The following is a 17,925-nucleotide window of genomic DNA, read 5'->3' as shown; positions in this document are numbered from 1 at the left end:
ATAAATCAGTTTGAAAACAGAATGAACATTCATCTACGTGAATGTGTGGAACAAAATAAAATATTATACCCTACTACACGCGGTGTTGTTATAACTCCTGCAACATGGCAAGAATTTTCCTCAAAAATATATGAATTTAATCTTGTCTATACGACTGCCAGCATCATTTGCAATAATGAGTTGGTAGTTTTCAACAAAGAAGGTGAGTGTATTTTTCAACAAGTTTTTAAACAAGATGAAAATTCTTTTAAACTAAAACCTACATACCTAAAAGTAAACTGTGATATTTTAAAAAAATTGAAAGAAATTATTCCTGATGTATCTAATACTTTATATAAAAGTATTTTTGAAATTATTTTACCGTTGCAAATCAAATGTAAAAACAATTGTTCGGATATGGTAAGTGATGATGATGAACTTTTTAAAGAACTCATAAACTCTATCATCAAAACTGAATTAAATTCAGTGATTAAAAAATTATTTAAATGCGAAGGTTGTATTGTAAATCATCCTTCACAAACAAGACATGATTGCATTATAATAAGTGTTGAGGATAGAATTAAATATATTGGGGAAGATATATTTTTATGTATTAGTTTTAAAAATATAAGAGATTCTTTAAGGCAGAAAAAAATGTTTCATTTATTTTGTAATAGGTTTTTTGAATCGAAATGTTATGAAGATTATAAAAATGCACTAATATAAGTACAGCTATTCTATTTAAATTTCTGTCTTTGGTTGATGTTATGAGTATTTTTTTTCCTTATGTTTTTTTTAATAGAAATATATTGAAATTTTAGTTTTAATTTTAAAGCAAACATGTATATCAAATATCAGTAAATGGATATTGTTGTTAATTTGATATTAACTAATGAAAGAAAATCTTAAGTATATTTTATGTATAATACAGAAACTTGTTCTTTGGAAATAAATAAATGTATTTAAATAGAAAAGCTTCTTGGTGAAATGAATGTATTTTTATTTTTTATAACAATTTTTTTAAGTATTGTATGTTTACAGTGCAGTATATGCTTCAAGTGATTCACTCGTGTTGAAAATTTAAGAGTTTATGAAGCGATTATTCGCTGAACTTATTTGATATATTTGTAAGGTTTCTTGAATATGAGTAATCTGAAGAGATATTTGAAATCTCATGAAAGAAACATCAGATGTAGTGTATGTCCTAAGAAATTTAAGTTTGTAGTTTGAAAAGTCGCGAAGCTTCTCGTCTTAGAATTTTGTAGTGAATAATCACAAGTTCTTTTCATGTAAAAAGGATATGAAACTTATAAAGTTACTTTTAAGAGTAAATCGTGATAAAAAATATTTAGTGAGCATAAGAATTTAAAACAATATGAATCTTTACATCGTATTGAATGTTCGGACATTTTTTCAAGTAAAACAGAATTTGAAGAAAATCTCACGAACCCTTTTTTTTTTTTTTTTTTAAATTTTGCCGGTGTCAAAAGAAACAGAAATATGCTGATGATGATGTTTTGAAACAGCATGATACTTCTCTTCTTATAAATTGCATCCATTGTTTACAAGTGTTTAAAAGAAAAAGTGATCTCTTACACCACATTCGAATGCGACATGATTTGATGTGAATCTTATAAAAACAAAGAAACGTTGACATCGTTAATACATGCAAGTCTTATAAAATCGCAAGTCTTAATAGTATGTTCGCAATTGAATCGATTTGCTAGAACATAGAAAATGATCATGTCTTAGATGTACTTCTTGAATATATAAAATTGTAGTTAGTAGGGAAAAAATGAGTTATGATGTAGTTACACTGAGTTATGATATCGGTGTTTGAAATGGTAATCAACAGTTACATTTAAAATGTGTCGTGAGTGTGAAAATGCAGAAATAAAAGAGCTTTGGCGAATTTAATAAACTTGGTTCAATGTGGTTGATGGAAAAATTTGTTCCATGTGAATTAAATAGTGTAAGATATGAACCTCTTTCTCTCAATAGTTAATTATTCAATTGTAAGACAATTAAACTTTAAATATATATGCATATAGTACATGTAATGATTAATATTACATTGATTAATGTAAATAACTGATGATATGTGTATTAACATAGTGAATGTTCGCTTTTATGAAGTTCTAAGCATTACTTTAAATACCATTCATAAAACTTTTATCTCATATATACAAACATGACAATATCTATTGAGTTTTCGTTTATTCTTTGGAATGTATGAAAGTTTAAATATTTGTTTTTTAATTTAGTGTAGATTGGAGTAAAATATCTGTATCTTTCTTCATTTCAATCGGTAATATCTGTATGCTGGTAAAGGTACATATGTTCGTAAGAATTATACTGTGTCACATTTTTGACAATCTTCTTTCATTTATATTAGCTAATAAGAGAATTATTGAAGTTAGTAAAGTAATGAAAATCAACGTTATTGAAAGAAAACTCTAAAAGTATTTACATTTCCAGAAATATATCAAAATTCCTTTTCTTAAAAACAGCAGGTGTATCGTAGTTTTTATTTCTATTTCATTAAAAGCTGAACTTGTAAAATAAAAATTTTCTATTAGTGTAAGGTAAACAAAAAGAAAATCAAGAGACAATCCGTATCATGAATGAAATTCAAGTCTTACATCGGATTAAAAAGAAATATTCTGAATCTAAATGTTTATGCCTATTTAGCACAAAATGCGTTTATTTGTGTTATAAATTTAACTAAAACCATTCTTATAACAGTATGTTGCCTTTAAACTGGGTAAAAGTGTTAAGTATATTTTCTGATGGTATTGATATACCTGTCAAAGAAGTTCTAGAAACCTCAAATGTCGAAAGAGCATATGATAAGAATCTCCTTTCCTATCGCTACGTCAGTTACAGGTTAAGGGGTGGCTTGAATGGATAAAGGAAATGTTTGTGCAAAAATATAGTAGTTCTATTTTGAAATGAGAAATAATTCGCTTTTTGTCAATTAAGGAAACTTGTGGTATTATTAAACAGAATGTCAGTGAAAGACATTGCGTTTGCATAGTGAATTATGAAGGTACTGAAATGTAGTAAAGAAGGTGAATGAAAAAATTAATTTGAACAAATAAGGTAAGGCTATCATTAAAGGAAAAAACTGTTTAAAAGATGTATGTTAGAATTAAAAGTAAGATGTTAAAATTTAAAAAGATGTAACAGAGTAAAACCAAAGAATACTGGTAATTCCTATCTGGAAAACAGTAATTTGAGTACGATATTGAAAAAGTTGGTTTTAAGAATTTTTTTATGCATGTGATGCAAAACAATTGCTAGTTTATCATGAGTGCTGACATAGATGCAATTAGTGCAGGAAAAATAGTAAAATTAGTATAGTTAGTGTCTCTAAAATATGAAAAAATAATAGTGTGAGCAGTGTAAATTCATTTGAAGTATTGAAATATGACATAGACTAAGTATCAGAAAATGTAAGAAATATTTTGGTATGTGTGGATGAAACACTGAACGTGGTTGTAAAATTAGAAATGAAAATTATCAACACACTTAAAGGTAATCGGGATTTAAAACTAAATATGATGTTAGAAACTTTTAAGACCATAAAACTATATGAGAAAGAAATACATTTAGATATAAATGGTATTAAACTGTAAAGTTGTGAATGGAAATTTCTGAGTAAAACCTGTAGATGATCTATTATGATCGAGGAATAAAACAAGTATTATAAAAATTGTAAGGAAATATTTGAATATGGAGTAAATGAAAACAATCCATATAGTTAAAATGAATAAAAAGGGATAAAATGTTGGAATTACGAGTGATGAGACAGAAATAAAAACATTATAATAAATAAGTTAAACTAGAATTAAGAAATATAAACACAGAAGGGAAATCGTGAACGTAAAAAAAGCAATTAACAATAGACTTAAGTTTTTAAAAAAATATTCGGTAATATAAGGAAAATATTGTTGAACATGTGAAAGAAATTAGAAATTCTGTAGGAAATTTAGTAAAAGAACTAAGATCATGAAAAATAAACGTTTCTTTTTAAATACAATTTCATACCACTAAGTTAAAGTGTGTATAGAATACTAGAATGGTTTAAAAAAGTAAATGAAGTTAAAATTCAGAATATATTGAACATTATAACGTTAAAAAAAGTGTGAAATTGCATCTAAAATTAAGTAATGTAACAAATAAACAGCACGTGCGGGAACGTTTGTGAAATATAACATATAAGTTAAAAATCAGGGTATGCTGAAATTTATGAAAGGTGGGAAAAAAATAGTATGTGGAAATTAAATAAAATATTACAAATTAGAAACGTTAAGTATTAAAAAAATATGACAGTAAATGAATATGTTATTATGAACAGAAAACCTAAGAAATAAGTTAAAGTTTCATGGAAAACTAGAAAGGATAAAAGTATCAGAATAAAACTGAGTAACAAAAACAAATTATCTTGTAGTTTCATTTTCATGGCATGATGAACTATCATTAAAGGAAAGTCTTTTTTATATTTGTTTCTTTTACATTGTTTTCAGAGTCGCGCATTGAATAATTTTAACACCAGACTTAAAAAATATATATCTAAAACATATAATTCACTTTTTCATTAATAGAGGGCAGCATCGCTATATCATCAAAATTAAGATGCAGAAAATATTTCCCGTTGCCAATATAAAAAAACTAACTTTAAATGAAAAGCAGGAGGTCTACAACTCAATCAGTAGTCTACCAACAACTCAACTCTACTCGTGACCACGCCTCCTAGTGTGATGACGTTGCCTTTGGCCCCGCCCTCTGTGATGTCATTGACCACGCCCCCTGACCCTCTGACCCTCCTGTCGCAGAACCCCCATTATCATGCTACTCATGATATTTATTAATAATATTGTTACGAAATGTCCAGCCGTGTTAAGATAGCTTCCCCCCCAAAGCTTTGCAGGGCTTCCCTTGCCAGAAAATGGCAAGGGAAGCAATATATAAATATATAATATATATATATATATAACTCAAAATATTTTTCAGTACTCATGAACACGTTCGCCATAATACCAAGCCTCTACAGCTAACCGCGGCATATCATTCTAATGAACAGTTTTATCAACAGCGACACTGAAAGCAGAAAAACTTTGTAAACAGCTCGTTGTTTTTCAGATAGATTTTCTGCCGCCTCTGTTACATGTCTTTTTCTAATGAGATTTGATACTACATTCCCCGTATTTAATGGATGTTGCTTCATCCAGTGCTCAATATATCATCTCATTCGTTCATATGAGGATTAGGAATATGACAATAAGGAAATTTTTGGTCATGCACTACGTAATTTCTTCTATGAAAGATAATAGGAATTCTCCAGAATAGAGACAGAAAAGTTGTAGAGTGAGAGACAGCAGATTATATATACTAATTCTCAATATATTGTGAACCTAGAAATAATGGTTTAATGGGCGTTTTCGGGGTTTCTTCCGTATGTAACATGGATACGAGCCAGTTTCCTCAGAAACTCTTGCAAGAAGGCATCCGTTCCCTTACGTAGATAGCCCTTGAGTGCTTTGTCATAATCAAATGAACAAAAACAACAAATGAGTTCTACAACGTAATGGCATTTCTATTTTAATAAATGGGAGCAAAAATGCACTCACACCATACATTAAAAACATTGCCTATATCTGAACTGAATTAAAAATTTCTTTCTTATTTCCTATCGGATTAAACTCTTTAAAAATATTTCGAAATATTTATCTAAAATATTAATACACGAAGTCCCACAGAAGATCTTTTTTATTACTGATGTAGAAAATATTTGCAATAATTTTCCCACTTATTTATGTAGTAGAAAACTGAATTAATGGTATCTTCTGAATCTGATTTATAGTATTTATTATGTTACAGAAAGATAGATTTCCTCTAGCGAGAGCTACATTTATACACCTGCCGTAGCTACATTGGGAAAGTTATTTATCCCTTGTATGAACAGAAGCTCCATAGTTTATGATTTCTAAGGCAAACACTCTACTCTTGTGAGATTTATTTCAGCACTGGACGTCTACTACAATGACATTACTTATTTGAGTTTTTTTTAATAGATGTAGCAGAATTATTACACTAAATAAATAGCCTTATGCGTAGGTAGTCGTGGCCGAGTGGTTAAGGCGATGGACTAGAAATCCATTGGGATTTTCCCGCGTAGGTTCGAATCCTACCGACTACGTCATGCCAGTTATTTTGCGCCTGCAGCGAAAAATAAATGACTTTCTTCTCCGTGTCTTAACTTTTCAGAGAAACTAACAGTTATATTTTTACGCATATTTCATGAAATGCCTGGATAAGATGCCGATCAAACCGAGCAATGACAACAATGTACGGGAAAAAAAAAAAAAAAAAAAAAAAAAAAATCTCCAGCGAAATTCTAAAGATATGCTCATTTAAACATTATTTTGCTGTATTGCTGTTTAATTGAATTTCATGGTCTAAGTGCGAAGAACATGCAATAAATAAAGGTAACCCACAAGATGTTAAAAAAAACGGCCCTTTGGGCGTAATGTAAAATCTGAAAGCTTTCAGACTTTTTAATACCCCCTTTTTCCCGAGCGTGAAGGTTCAGTTGCCCCTAGCTCCCTATTTTTAACTTCGCTAATTTTCTTGGTGTTACATGTTTGATCAGATAGCCTGGCTCAGTAAAAGTAGGCGGCCAATGCAACTCTGATTAAAAATCCGGTTACAACCACGTGCAGTGCTGATAAGGACCACGTGTTTCTGAGACTCCTTCCCCTTTATTTTTCTTCTTTCTAGGTATTTCTTTCTCCTGATGAGGAGGTACCTTTAGCTGCCCTCGAAATCGATTGAGTGTTTCAATATACTTACGCTAAATACAAGGTTGTTTTTACGATTTTGCCTGTCAATGATTGTTTGTTGTTTTTTATGCTCACTTGTCTGACGATAACATCAGACCAAGCCCATGAAATTCCTCTTGGCAAGGAGTACAAGATACGCATGTCGTTGGCAACAACCTTGAGCATCTTACAGATGACAGGGTGATTTAGCTCAGTTTCGCCCCACTCCCCAATTTTGATGGAGAGTGGATTGGGATCGGGGAAATGGGTCCATGGGGAGAGGTCTCTCACCCTTCTCCCCTTTCTACCAAACCACACGGGAGGACTTTCGGATCTCCATATTTGGAGTGCCGCCATGCCGCACCGACACAATACATTTACAAACATCCCTACCTTTTCAGGGATTCGAACCTGGGCCTTCGGCATGGCAGTCAGCGACACTAAACACTATACCGACTGGGCAGCCAGTGATTGTTTAATCACTGCCGCCCAATCGGTCAATCGGCCCAATCATCTATCCTTCTATAAAAGTAAACTAAAGAACGTGAGAGCGTTAAGTCAGTTTCTTCTTGGTATAAAAAATGTCTAACACATACTTCAAAAGATAATGCTGTGCTATATTTACATTTGCGCTATTGTTTAAATTATTTAAAATAACAAAGAGTTATCCTGTCACGTACAAAATTATACTGAAATCTTAAGAATATTTTGGTAAGTTAAAAAAACAGTGTTATATTTTATTGGAACTTAAGTTGGAAATCAAAACATTGTAAGAAAATGAAAGATATTTGATTTTTATCATACTGTAAGCAGAGATAAAGTTGGATATGTTTTAAATATTGTACTTTTAGCCTATAAAGTAGTGATCCAAGTTAAAGAGCTAATCTGCGACCAGCTATTCTAATCATGACTTTTATGCGTATTGTGCAATGTAATTCTTTAAAAATGTTATCTAATGATAGAAGCGGTTATATAGCTAACGGATAATAAAGTTTTCCCTGCATATATATTTTCTTGCACTTATTTTAAAATTCTTTCATTGATCATTTCATTCTGAAGATTATTCCATCAACACAAGTAAATGTTAATGTATTAAAAATGATCTTAACTCTTGTTAATTATATAGGTAAAATTTCATGCAACTGAAATTGCTTGTTTGGATAACGTAAAACACAAGACGCTATCAGCCTACAATTAAAATTGCAATACCTGTTACATTTTTACGGTATAATTACTGTATTTGCAATGGGAAGGAAATATAGAATTCGACACGACACCGCGGTCAGTAGGATTCGAACTTACGCAAGAAATGCTAGATTACAAATCCATATCCTTAACCACTCGGCTCATGCAGATTTGACTCTTTGAAATGTACTTAATTTAGCTAGTTTGCATTGATGATTATATTTTACAACGAATGAAACGAGTAAAAAATTTTAAATGTTCATAAAGCTTTAATTTTATTCAAAGACAACTAAGTCACAACTTGTTAAAATGTTGATATTTAATAGTCAAACAGTTTATACACATATATAAAAAAAAAGAAATCATGTAAATACATAATTGTTTAACGTGGGTAATAAAGTATGCAGAAGGTTTATTTTTTTGCGTGCACAAAGTCTCATAAATATTCAGAAAATGAGAAATATTCCATGGGAATTTCTATTAAGGGAATTTCATTCATTTCTATTAAGTGCAGCCAAAGAAAATAAGTTTTCGGTATATTTTCTGACCATTCGCACTCCCAATTTAACATTCAGTGTAGAATTTCTGCATCTTTTGCGCTTTCTCCAGTGTACGAGCTATTGTAGCCAACCCAAACATGCACTTATTACTACACATGCTTTTGAGTAAACGTGGATTTACACACTTTATTATTTAACCATCATTTCGGGATTAGTATTTTTTTTATTCACCAAATAATTTTTCTCCGTCATAAAATTTCTCATTGTAATAAAATGCTTCTTTTTGTTGTTAATTATGAACAAAATAGTATCTAGAAGCTCTGGGTCTCTTTACAGCTTCGATAGAAATGTTTATACATTTCTAGCGAAGCCACAAAGTCAGCAATGAAGTTTTGGGAAAATGCATTTTTCAATCTGTAGGAGCTGTTTTCACCGAAAATTCCAGAAGCTCGTGTGACACCATGTACATATAGCTCTGAGAGCAAGGATGAGCCAGCTGTTAGTTATTTCTAATTCAGTTTTGAGTACTGCGGTTCAAAGCGTTAGCTAAATTGCGATATGGAGCTGTAAGTGATATCGAGAACTTAAAAATGTTTTCCGTTTATTAAGAACTATTTGCCTGTTTTCTGCGCTCTCCTTGAGTTATTTACAGCTATTAGTTTCGCTGTATTTCATTGTTGGTTTCAATAAATTGTCAATTTATTTTTGCTTATCTGGAGGGATTATTTAAAGAAGCATCCAGAACCACAACTCACAACCATAACTCACAACAATAGTACCTTGAAACAGATAATCTAGAAACATTAAGTATTCTACACATTTATTTGTTATTTTTAACCAAAAGAAGAGAAAAGTAATAACGTTTTCTCCCTTTTAAATTAAGACCAAAAATCAAGCAATCTATGACATTTCTTTGCTATTGAGGGTGCACACCAACGGCCGAGTGGTAAAGTACACTGGTCGTTTGACCTGTGGTCCATTCCAGGCTGCCTTCATGGGAGTTTACAGAGTTTTTCTCACGTGTAACGTGAATACAAGCTAGTTTCCCTTAGAATGAATGTATACCTTATGAAGATATAGAAGCCTCCTCATGAAGATGTAGCCTTTCCTTAGGAAAACATCCCCAAAGTTCTTTTGCCATAATCAAATAAAACAAACGTTGATGTAATTGAAGTAAGAACATACTGATTCCAGAAAATTGTTTATAAAAACAAAAATATCTTTTTTTGTTATTTTTAAAACAAAAATATATTTAAAATATATTATTTCCGCGCAATATGCTGCTGAAAACTTAATCAATTATAGACAAAAAGTAAGAAATTTAGAACCTAATCCAAAATACATGAAAGAATTAATTTAAAACCAGTAAAATCCCAAAATTTCCCAATAAAAAGCACCAAGTAATTATTTTCAAACTAGAAGAATTTAAGAAAACAATATAAAAATGCGAAAATATGATAATGAATTCAATGAAAAACTGATTCAACGTTATCAAGGGGAGGTAGATCAGATTCAATTGAATCCCTACCCTCCAAGAAAACCACTATATTTTTGTTCATCCAAAATTAGCTGATGAACTTTCTTAAATAATTTAAGTATAATAGTTTATTCTAAAATTATGAACGCAGCAAATTTCTATTCATATGAAATAAAAATGTAGAAAAACAATTCCATATGAAGTATATTCAACATCCAAAAACGTAGGAGAAAAATAGACACATATATTGAATTAAATATAAATATAAATTCAAATTAAAAAGTAAATGACTTATATAATAATAAACAGAGAACCATAATTTTGGATCTATTACAGTCAGAACAAAGGAGCAAAAGACAGCAAACCAAAAAGAAAGCGTAGACGCTAAATGTTGCTAGTTTGGCGCCATTGGCGAAACAGATTGGTGATGGAAAGTTTGAAATCTCCCAAAAGATGAATTTTATATTTTTAGATTTTGAAAAGCATTATAGTAATGCAAGTGAGAAAAGGGGAAAAAAAAAAAAAAAAAAAAAAAAAAAAAGACAGAAATATTAGAAGAATTGTTAATTTTTCACATCAGGGCCTTATCATGACAACAAGCTTTACTGTAAAATTCTCTAAAACACCCTTCTTTATCCTTCTGTTATTTGAGTTTTCAGATAAAAAATTCATTACTTAAAATAATTTTATAGGTTATAGACATTCTGCCTTTTTAAGTAAACTGTTAATGAAGTTGGAATTCCATTTTCTTGTAAACTTACTAAGAAGAAGGATTTCTTTCTTTTGTTGTTCAATTTCTGTACATACGTTTATAATCCTGGTAATCTGATTAATAATTGTATTTGTAACAACTTTTTTAGAGATGTTGGTATTTCAGTTATAAGGTTAATTGATCTTCTTTTATCCAAAAGGTCTTTACTCCTTTAAGATTATAAATGCTACGATACTGATAATTCACAATTACTTGATTTTTATTGGTCTTGTTAAGTTTTAAACATTTGGGCTAGATGTTGCTTATTTCACTAAGGTTATTATTTTTAAATGTAATAATACCATCAATATGTCTGAAAGTATCTGCAAATTTATTGCAATCATTTTCAGAAAGGTTTTTGAGAAACTTAAATTCTTTAGAAAATAAACAGAGGGTTACATAAGTGAGTCGAATAAGAACTTCCTATTGGAATACCATTTATTTGTAAGTAAATAATGTTTGCATGCTATTACACTGCATGTCTTCTACATTTTCTGATTTCTTTTATTTAATTTTAAGCTTTCTAGCAATTTCAACATATATTTGTCTCTAGTAAGATCTGAAAATTTGTTTTCTTCAAAATTAAAACCTCAGATTCTCTTTTTCTTACAATTAAAATCAGCGAATGCTAGAAAAAAGTTCTAATTTACTTTTATTTTCTTTAAAGAACTAAATAAAATCTTGGTTGCATTGGGTTCGTTAACTTTGAAAAAGATGAGAGTTTTAGAATTGTTGAGCGAATCTTTAAGAATCTGCGTTATAACGTAAACATTTTGAAGAGCCGTTTTTTTTAACTTCTTTCATTGCATGGTACACCGCTTCCATTATGGGAGTGATTTTTCTCCAGCACGTAATTATCGAAACAAAAAAAAAAAAAAAAAAAAAGAAGAAGCAAAATGAAAACTTAATTTTAAAACTCATCTTCGCGTCTTTAAAAATTGTTAGAAAAAAGAAACGCTAGAAGCAATTTGCATTTATTCCCGTCAAGAGATTTAATAATATTTTTGGATGTCTCTTTAAAAGCGGGAATGTTGAAACAGTATAAATTGGAGTTGTTTGTAGGGAGTGATACTTGGAGTTTATTCAACGGATTTTAATTTTAAAATGAAACCAAATATCTTTATTTTAAGACACGGCTGTAATGAAATTTTTAAAAAATATTTTGAAGTATTAAAATTTTCATGAAATACTGCGGCCGAGTATGTGAAAGTATATGAGTATGAAAGTATGAAATACTGCGGCCGAGTATACTGCGGCCGAGTATGTGACTGCACCTTATTAAAAAAAGCCAATATGAAACCGTGACCAGGATTTATAATTCAGCTGATAGTTAAATTCACGATTGTTTATGGAATACCTTGTGCCCAAAGCAGATTAATAAGCGACTTACTCTTTTCTTTTAATGCGAAAAGATCTGAACTAGTTCTTGAACATGTATTTCTGACATGCAATCTTCCTGACTTGTTATGATACACAATTGGTATGAAATATTACAGTAACTTTCCCAAAAGCGTATTCTTTATCTTATTATAAGTGTATTCTTTATTATTCCTAAATCATCTTTTGCAAATTTTTGAAAGACTGAAACAATTTCAGAAGCGGCCACAAAATCACTTCATGTGGCTGCTCCTGAAATTGTTGTAATTCTTTCAATGTTGAACTTATTTCTGTGATCCTGATCTTCTAGTCACCTCTCCACATTTCATTGTTTTTTTCTAGCATATGATTTTGGCTAGAAATACATTATCATACACAATACACTAGGGAAAAGGGGTTCTCAGCCTTAGGCTTTAGATGCCCTCACATGATTATAATGCTCCAGCTCTTAGAGGAGCAAGAAACGTTCTAAGTATCTTCAAAGTACTCAAAGTGTCTGCCTGTAATTCAGTTTGGCCCTAATAGCCTCCAGAGAGAATTCATGGTCCAATAAGTCACTTGTTGTTAGGTTTTGTTGGTGACAATTAAGTCGCAAAAAACATTAAAATGATGTTTCCACAAGTACTTTAGTGTTAATTAATGCTATCTTTTGTGGTAAATGTTACTTCAAAATGCCTTTAAAAATCATATGTTATGGACTTCAGTGGTTGTACCTCGAGACACCTTTCGACATACGAGGCATTTTTGGTTCAGATAATTTTGTCGTGAACCAAACTCTTCGTGAAATGAGGCTTTCGTAATCCAAGGTTCCACTGTATATACAAAAATTAATCCGAACTAATGTAAATTTTGTTTAGAATGGAATGGCGTTCTTATTAAAAAATTCCGCAACACATAAAGATGCTTAGGCAAATTTCTTTTGTAAAGTTTCTGTTCGCAGAAAGCGTTTGAGAAAGAGATAATGCACATATTAATTTCAACATGCAACTCCTGATTTAGGCTTAAAAAATATTGTTATTTGTATAACCGAGGAAAAATATGAGATATCGAGTGAAAAATGAAAATAACTTTAAGTATAATGTTGAAAAGAAACCACTTTCAGTAATATTTAGTTTCTGTCTTTGCTTAGAGTACCGAATTAAGTAAAAAATAGTGTTACGAATTTGGTATTTAAAAAGCTAATGTTAGTTCAATTATAAATTAAATGGTTTTATTTCTCGCGCAGTGCAGCGCGTGACGAATATTAAAAGAAAGCTAAGCCGGAAAAATTAAAAATACAAGAGCGCATGCGTTAAATAAATAAATATCTCTTTTTGATTTCGAGAAAGTGCTGGAAAATTCTAGCGCGTGATTTTAAAATCTTATAAAAGGAGGAAAACATCTCAGTTTGTAGTAGTTGCTTAGTTTGTTGTTGTTTAGAAAACTGCTCTTGTCGATTGTAGCGAATTCGCGGATTAGCGTTCTTTAGCTGTTTTGAATTACGTTCTATTGGACATTTGAGTAGTTAAAAGATAACTACTGTGAGATATTGTAATACTGCATGATAATTTGAGAAAAATTTAAGCATTTTTGTTGTGATAATAATAAATTTTTGTTCATTTTTCATCGTACTTGTGCATTCATTTCATAACGAACCCGTACGCACGCAACAATACTTATATGAGAAAAAGAAATGTATATTTTCTCTTCCCCAGAGCTTTCTGCCAGGCAAATGCAGCTACAGTTTATCGTTTACTTCCGGACAGTCTATTTCGTTTGCAATGTTTAGGACGAGAACATGCTAAAAATGTGTTATTTTGGATGTAAAAAGTTTCATTTCATACAAGATCCTTTTGTAAAACAAAGATAATGTAGTTATCATAGAATTATTACAGAAAGTAAATCCTTAAACTTAATTATTTTTGTTGATTGCTTAGTGAAAATGAATCTACATGAAATGAAATTGGAAGAAAGCATAAAATTCAGTCGTGCAAGTTACAGACAGAGAAACGTACTTGCATAAAATATATGTTCTAATAAATTTTGTAAAGATTATATATGTGCAATTATGTGTATATGCAATTATATATGCACATATGCATGTTATGTGCACAATTATATATTGCACATTATGTAAATGTGCAATTATATAATTATGTATGTGTGCACGATTACACAATGACCTGTGCAATCATTATGTTACAAGAATCTTAGCATTTAACTTTTTCCCGAGTAAATTTTGGGCAACAATATATATTATTACCTACCATTAAACTCTTTTCATAACAAAACGTTTTCTGTTTTAATTATATTTAAGAACTATATCATTGTATATCGCCATATAATGAAAGAAGTTAAAATTAATTAATTAAGAATGATAAATTTTAAATAAGGGATATGAATCCTATTAAATACACTTTAAAATTTTTAGCATTTTCCGTTTTTCTTTCCCTTTTGACCGATAACCGATAACCGATAACTGAATTTAGTTAGCTCTTCGGACAGAAATCCCATTATGGAAACTATTTAATATACGCTTGTGCCATATCTTCCAGGTATGTCCTCGAGATGCAAACCAACAATGTGTATCGAAAGATGGACATGCAATGTGTACAGACAACTCAATTCTGTGCATTACATTATTTTCATGCACAGGAAGAACCAAAATAGTTAGTACCCTAAACACGGATATACTACTGTAAAGATACAAAAGCTATTGTAAAGACGCAAATTGTAGCAGAATACACAGTGATGAAAAGTGGGCATTATAATATTTACATATTCCATCTGAATATAGACTAGTTTCCAAATGTTAAGCAACAAATGGAAACCTGATGATGATTTAAAAAGTACGTAAGCATGATAATATTTATTATACCTCTCGTAATTTAAAAGCACAAAATATTTTGCAGAATATTTACATTTCGTGATATTAACAGGAACATAAAATTTCCTATTTTCGGACATACAAATTATATACAAAGAAATGTGTTAGTAGTGAGTATGATGACCCCGAATAACAATACAAGACTGTCAGACATGTCTGGCGTTCTTTATGATGTTGTCAATGAGATGCATGAATAGCAATGCCCAGTGATCCAGCAAAGCAGTTCTAAGTCTATCTAGAGCTTGGGGAGGGGATTGAGGGCTAGGAAAACACCTCCCGAAAACGTCCCACATATTCTTATTAACGTCGGGTGAGCGCGCTGGCCTTTCCATTTTAATTATATTTTACTTCTCAAGAAATTGGTCCACGAGGCTGCCAGTGCGATGGCAGACATTATCTGCTCGCAAATTGAAGGTATCGCAAATTGCTGTAGCACACGGACGAATAATAGGATCCATTATGTCATTTCTGTACCTCTGAGCATTGAGAGTTCCCCGTGGCAGCTCATGCAGGTTTGTGGGCACACCTAAAGACACTCCTCGCACAAGAACAGAGGTATCACTTTCCCGTATGTTAGACGGAAAATATCAAGTGCATCAACTTCTCTCCATATGCAAACTCATCGAGAATCACTCTGTAAAGCAAAACGGTAGATAGGAGCACTGAGTATCGGGAGGAGGCTCCACTGTGCACTATTAAGTGTATAAGATATTTCTCCCGCCTTCCTCGCGTGCCTTCGTGGTGTAGTGGTTTTGTACGCTGAGCCGGTATTCCAGAGGTCCGTGGTTCAATTCCCGGCGAAGGCGGTTGCTAATTTTTCACCTTTCCTGCTTCTAAAAATATACCTGATGTCTCTACAAGTGTATATTAGGATTAACGCTCTAAAGCACCATCACTGTTCATTTACTAAAAAACTTCACTTGAATAAACCTTTAGATATCAACACAGGCCAAAATGGGCTGAATTGATATTATAGTGAGAGTAAGAAATTTAAGGAAATTATGCTTTTCTGTCAGGAATTAAATTTTTCGGTAAATAGTTCTCTCAGATCATCTCTATCGGAAGTGAGTAATTGACTTTCAGCGACTGTTAGATTTTTACTGCATAATGGTAATTGTTTTTCTTATTGTGTTTGATGCTTATTATTGTTCAGTTTTGTTGTTTCCACTACTTATGTTACTGATTTAAAATTAGAAATGGTTTTACGTAGAACAGACGTATCTGACATTGAATACATCTATGCTCTTATAAATTGTAACGGTTACTTGTAGCCTATTACTTTCTTATATTGTACAAATAGTCGGTTTTATTTGTGACGCACATAGTATTTGTTGAATGGTACTGAAATAGTTCTTAATCATGTATATATCATGTTATTTTGTTCAGTTTTGCAATTGTGAATTAAATTTGAGAGAAAGTTTTTGTGACAATTTTAATTATTTTGCATACCTTTATGCATTCTTTTTTAATTGAATTGATTCGCTTTGGTGAATTTGATAGGCATTCATTGTGCATTCTATTGTAAAAATTTGCATCCATGATAGTTATTTTATATTAATTTTCTTTGCTTTAATCTTGAATGCATTTTGTATTTGATTTTGAAATTCTGTAAAATTTTATGTCGGCATTTTTCTTGTATTACATTTATCTTAGAGGTGCCAGCAAACCTAATCAAGAATAATCATTTTGTATACCTTTTGCACTTTTCTGAATTGAATAGTTGACCTGTTTTTGTGAATTTGATTGGTTTTACTTGAGTTCTTTATTGTAAAATTTGAATTTAAGCAGTATTTTATAATAATTTTCTTTGAATTATTTCTGAATGCATTGGTTTTTGAATTTAAAATTGTTCACATCTTTATGTTGGCATTATTTTTGTACTGTATTTCTATCGTGTTGCCAGCAGCAAACCTGATGTAGAGTTTTTATATTACTTGGAGTGGTTTTGTTTTTAAACCAAATTTATATTTGATATTGTAGTAATATCTCAGGTTCAGTGTATTTTATGGTAATATTGTTCAGTTATCAAAGTTATTGGTTCTTAATTCTGAATTCATATGAAGACATTTTATTTGGCAGTTTATTATTGTCTTAGTTTATATTTATGCATTTTTTCTAAATTGAATGGTTCTTCTTGATATTGTGAATGTAATTGAAATTAATTGTGTATAATACAGTAATGGATGTATTATATTTTGTTTGTTTGTTTGCACCATAGTTTTTATTTAAATTAGTTGGACTCAGTTTTGAAAGTATTTCGCATTTGCAGTACAAATTATGAAAGTATACGGTTATGAAAGTATATCGGTTTATTGTTTGAATGCTATAGGTACTACTTGTAACATGCTTTCTTTAGGGTTTATTAATGACTATGTTACTTATGTCTTTGTGTTCTTGAAGGCCTTGTATGCCACTGTAAACTTATTTTGCTTAGCGGTAATAAATAGCTTCTGGAGGCAGGAGCTTTAATCCGTGTAAGGCAAACATCATGTCAGCTAGGTAATGGAGCCCCTGTTCTCTGGTTAACAGTAAATATCGGCGATGTAGCGCTACACACAGCCCAGTTCAAGACTTGACAGTACCAGTACGGTCCTTGCCGAGCCTGAACGGAACACCGAATACATCGTGGCTCTAGTTATTGTGAAGCTTATTTATATTCTTAGAGAGCCGAGTCTGTCTACGTACAGATCTTAGCTAGGTTGGCAACAGAGTTGGCTTCTCCCTGCAGCCACACCCTAGGGTAGAGCTACAATTTGGAGTTCCCCTGGTCGGCCCCGGAAGGGTGTGTTAATCTGATATTTTTTTGGTGAAAACTGTGTCTAGTTTTGTTTCCTTTTACTCTTAAAGTGTCGTTAACATTTCTTTCGCTTCCAAATCTTTATGCGAATATGCACTTGCAACTTTTAAAAACCTGAAAAACGCATGTGGATGATATTATCATCATGCGATGATTTGTAGGTGTTTCA

General features: G+C 31.1%; 1 protein-coding gene and 1 non-coding gene across 2 annotated transcripts in view; one reads left to right on the top strand and one right to left on the bottom strand.

Annotated features, from left to right (window-relative positions):
- LOC146995396 (cullin-5-like) overlaps positions 1-17,925 on the bottom strand; it is a 201,130-nt gene that overhangs the window by 140,981 nt on the left and 42,224 nt on the right. The window lies entirely within an intron of this gene.
- Positions 6,100-6,181, top strand: TRNAS-AGA (transfer RNA serine (anticodon AGA)). The gene has a single exon. It is a non-coding gene; the product is annotated as a tRNA-Ser (tRNA).

This window comes from Stegodyphus dumicola, chromosome 9 (assembly GCF_044657685.1).
Source record: "Stegodyphus dumicola isolate Sdum_Otavi_A_Nest chromosome 9, ASM4465768v1".
In the NCBI taxonomy this organism is placed as follows: Eukaryota; Metazoa; Arthropoda; class Arachnida; order Araneae; family Eresidae; genus Stegodyphus; species Stegodyphus dumicola.
Note: the sequence above shows the minus strand (reverse complement) of the source record. Positions and strands in the feature narration are given on the sequence as shown.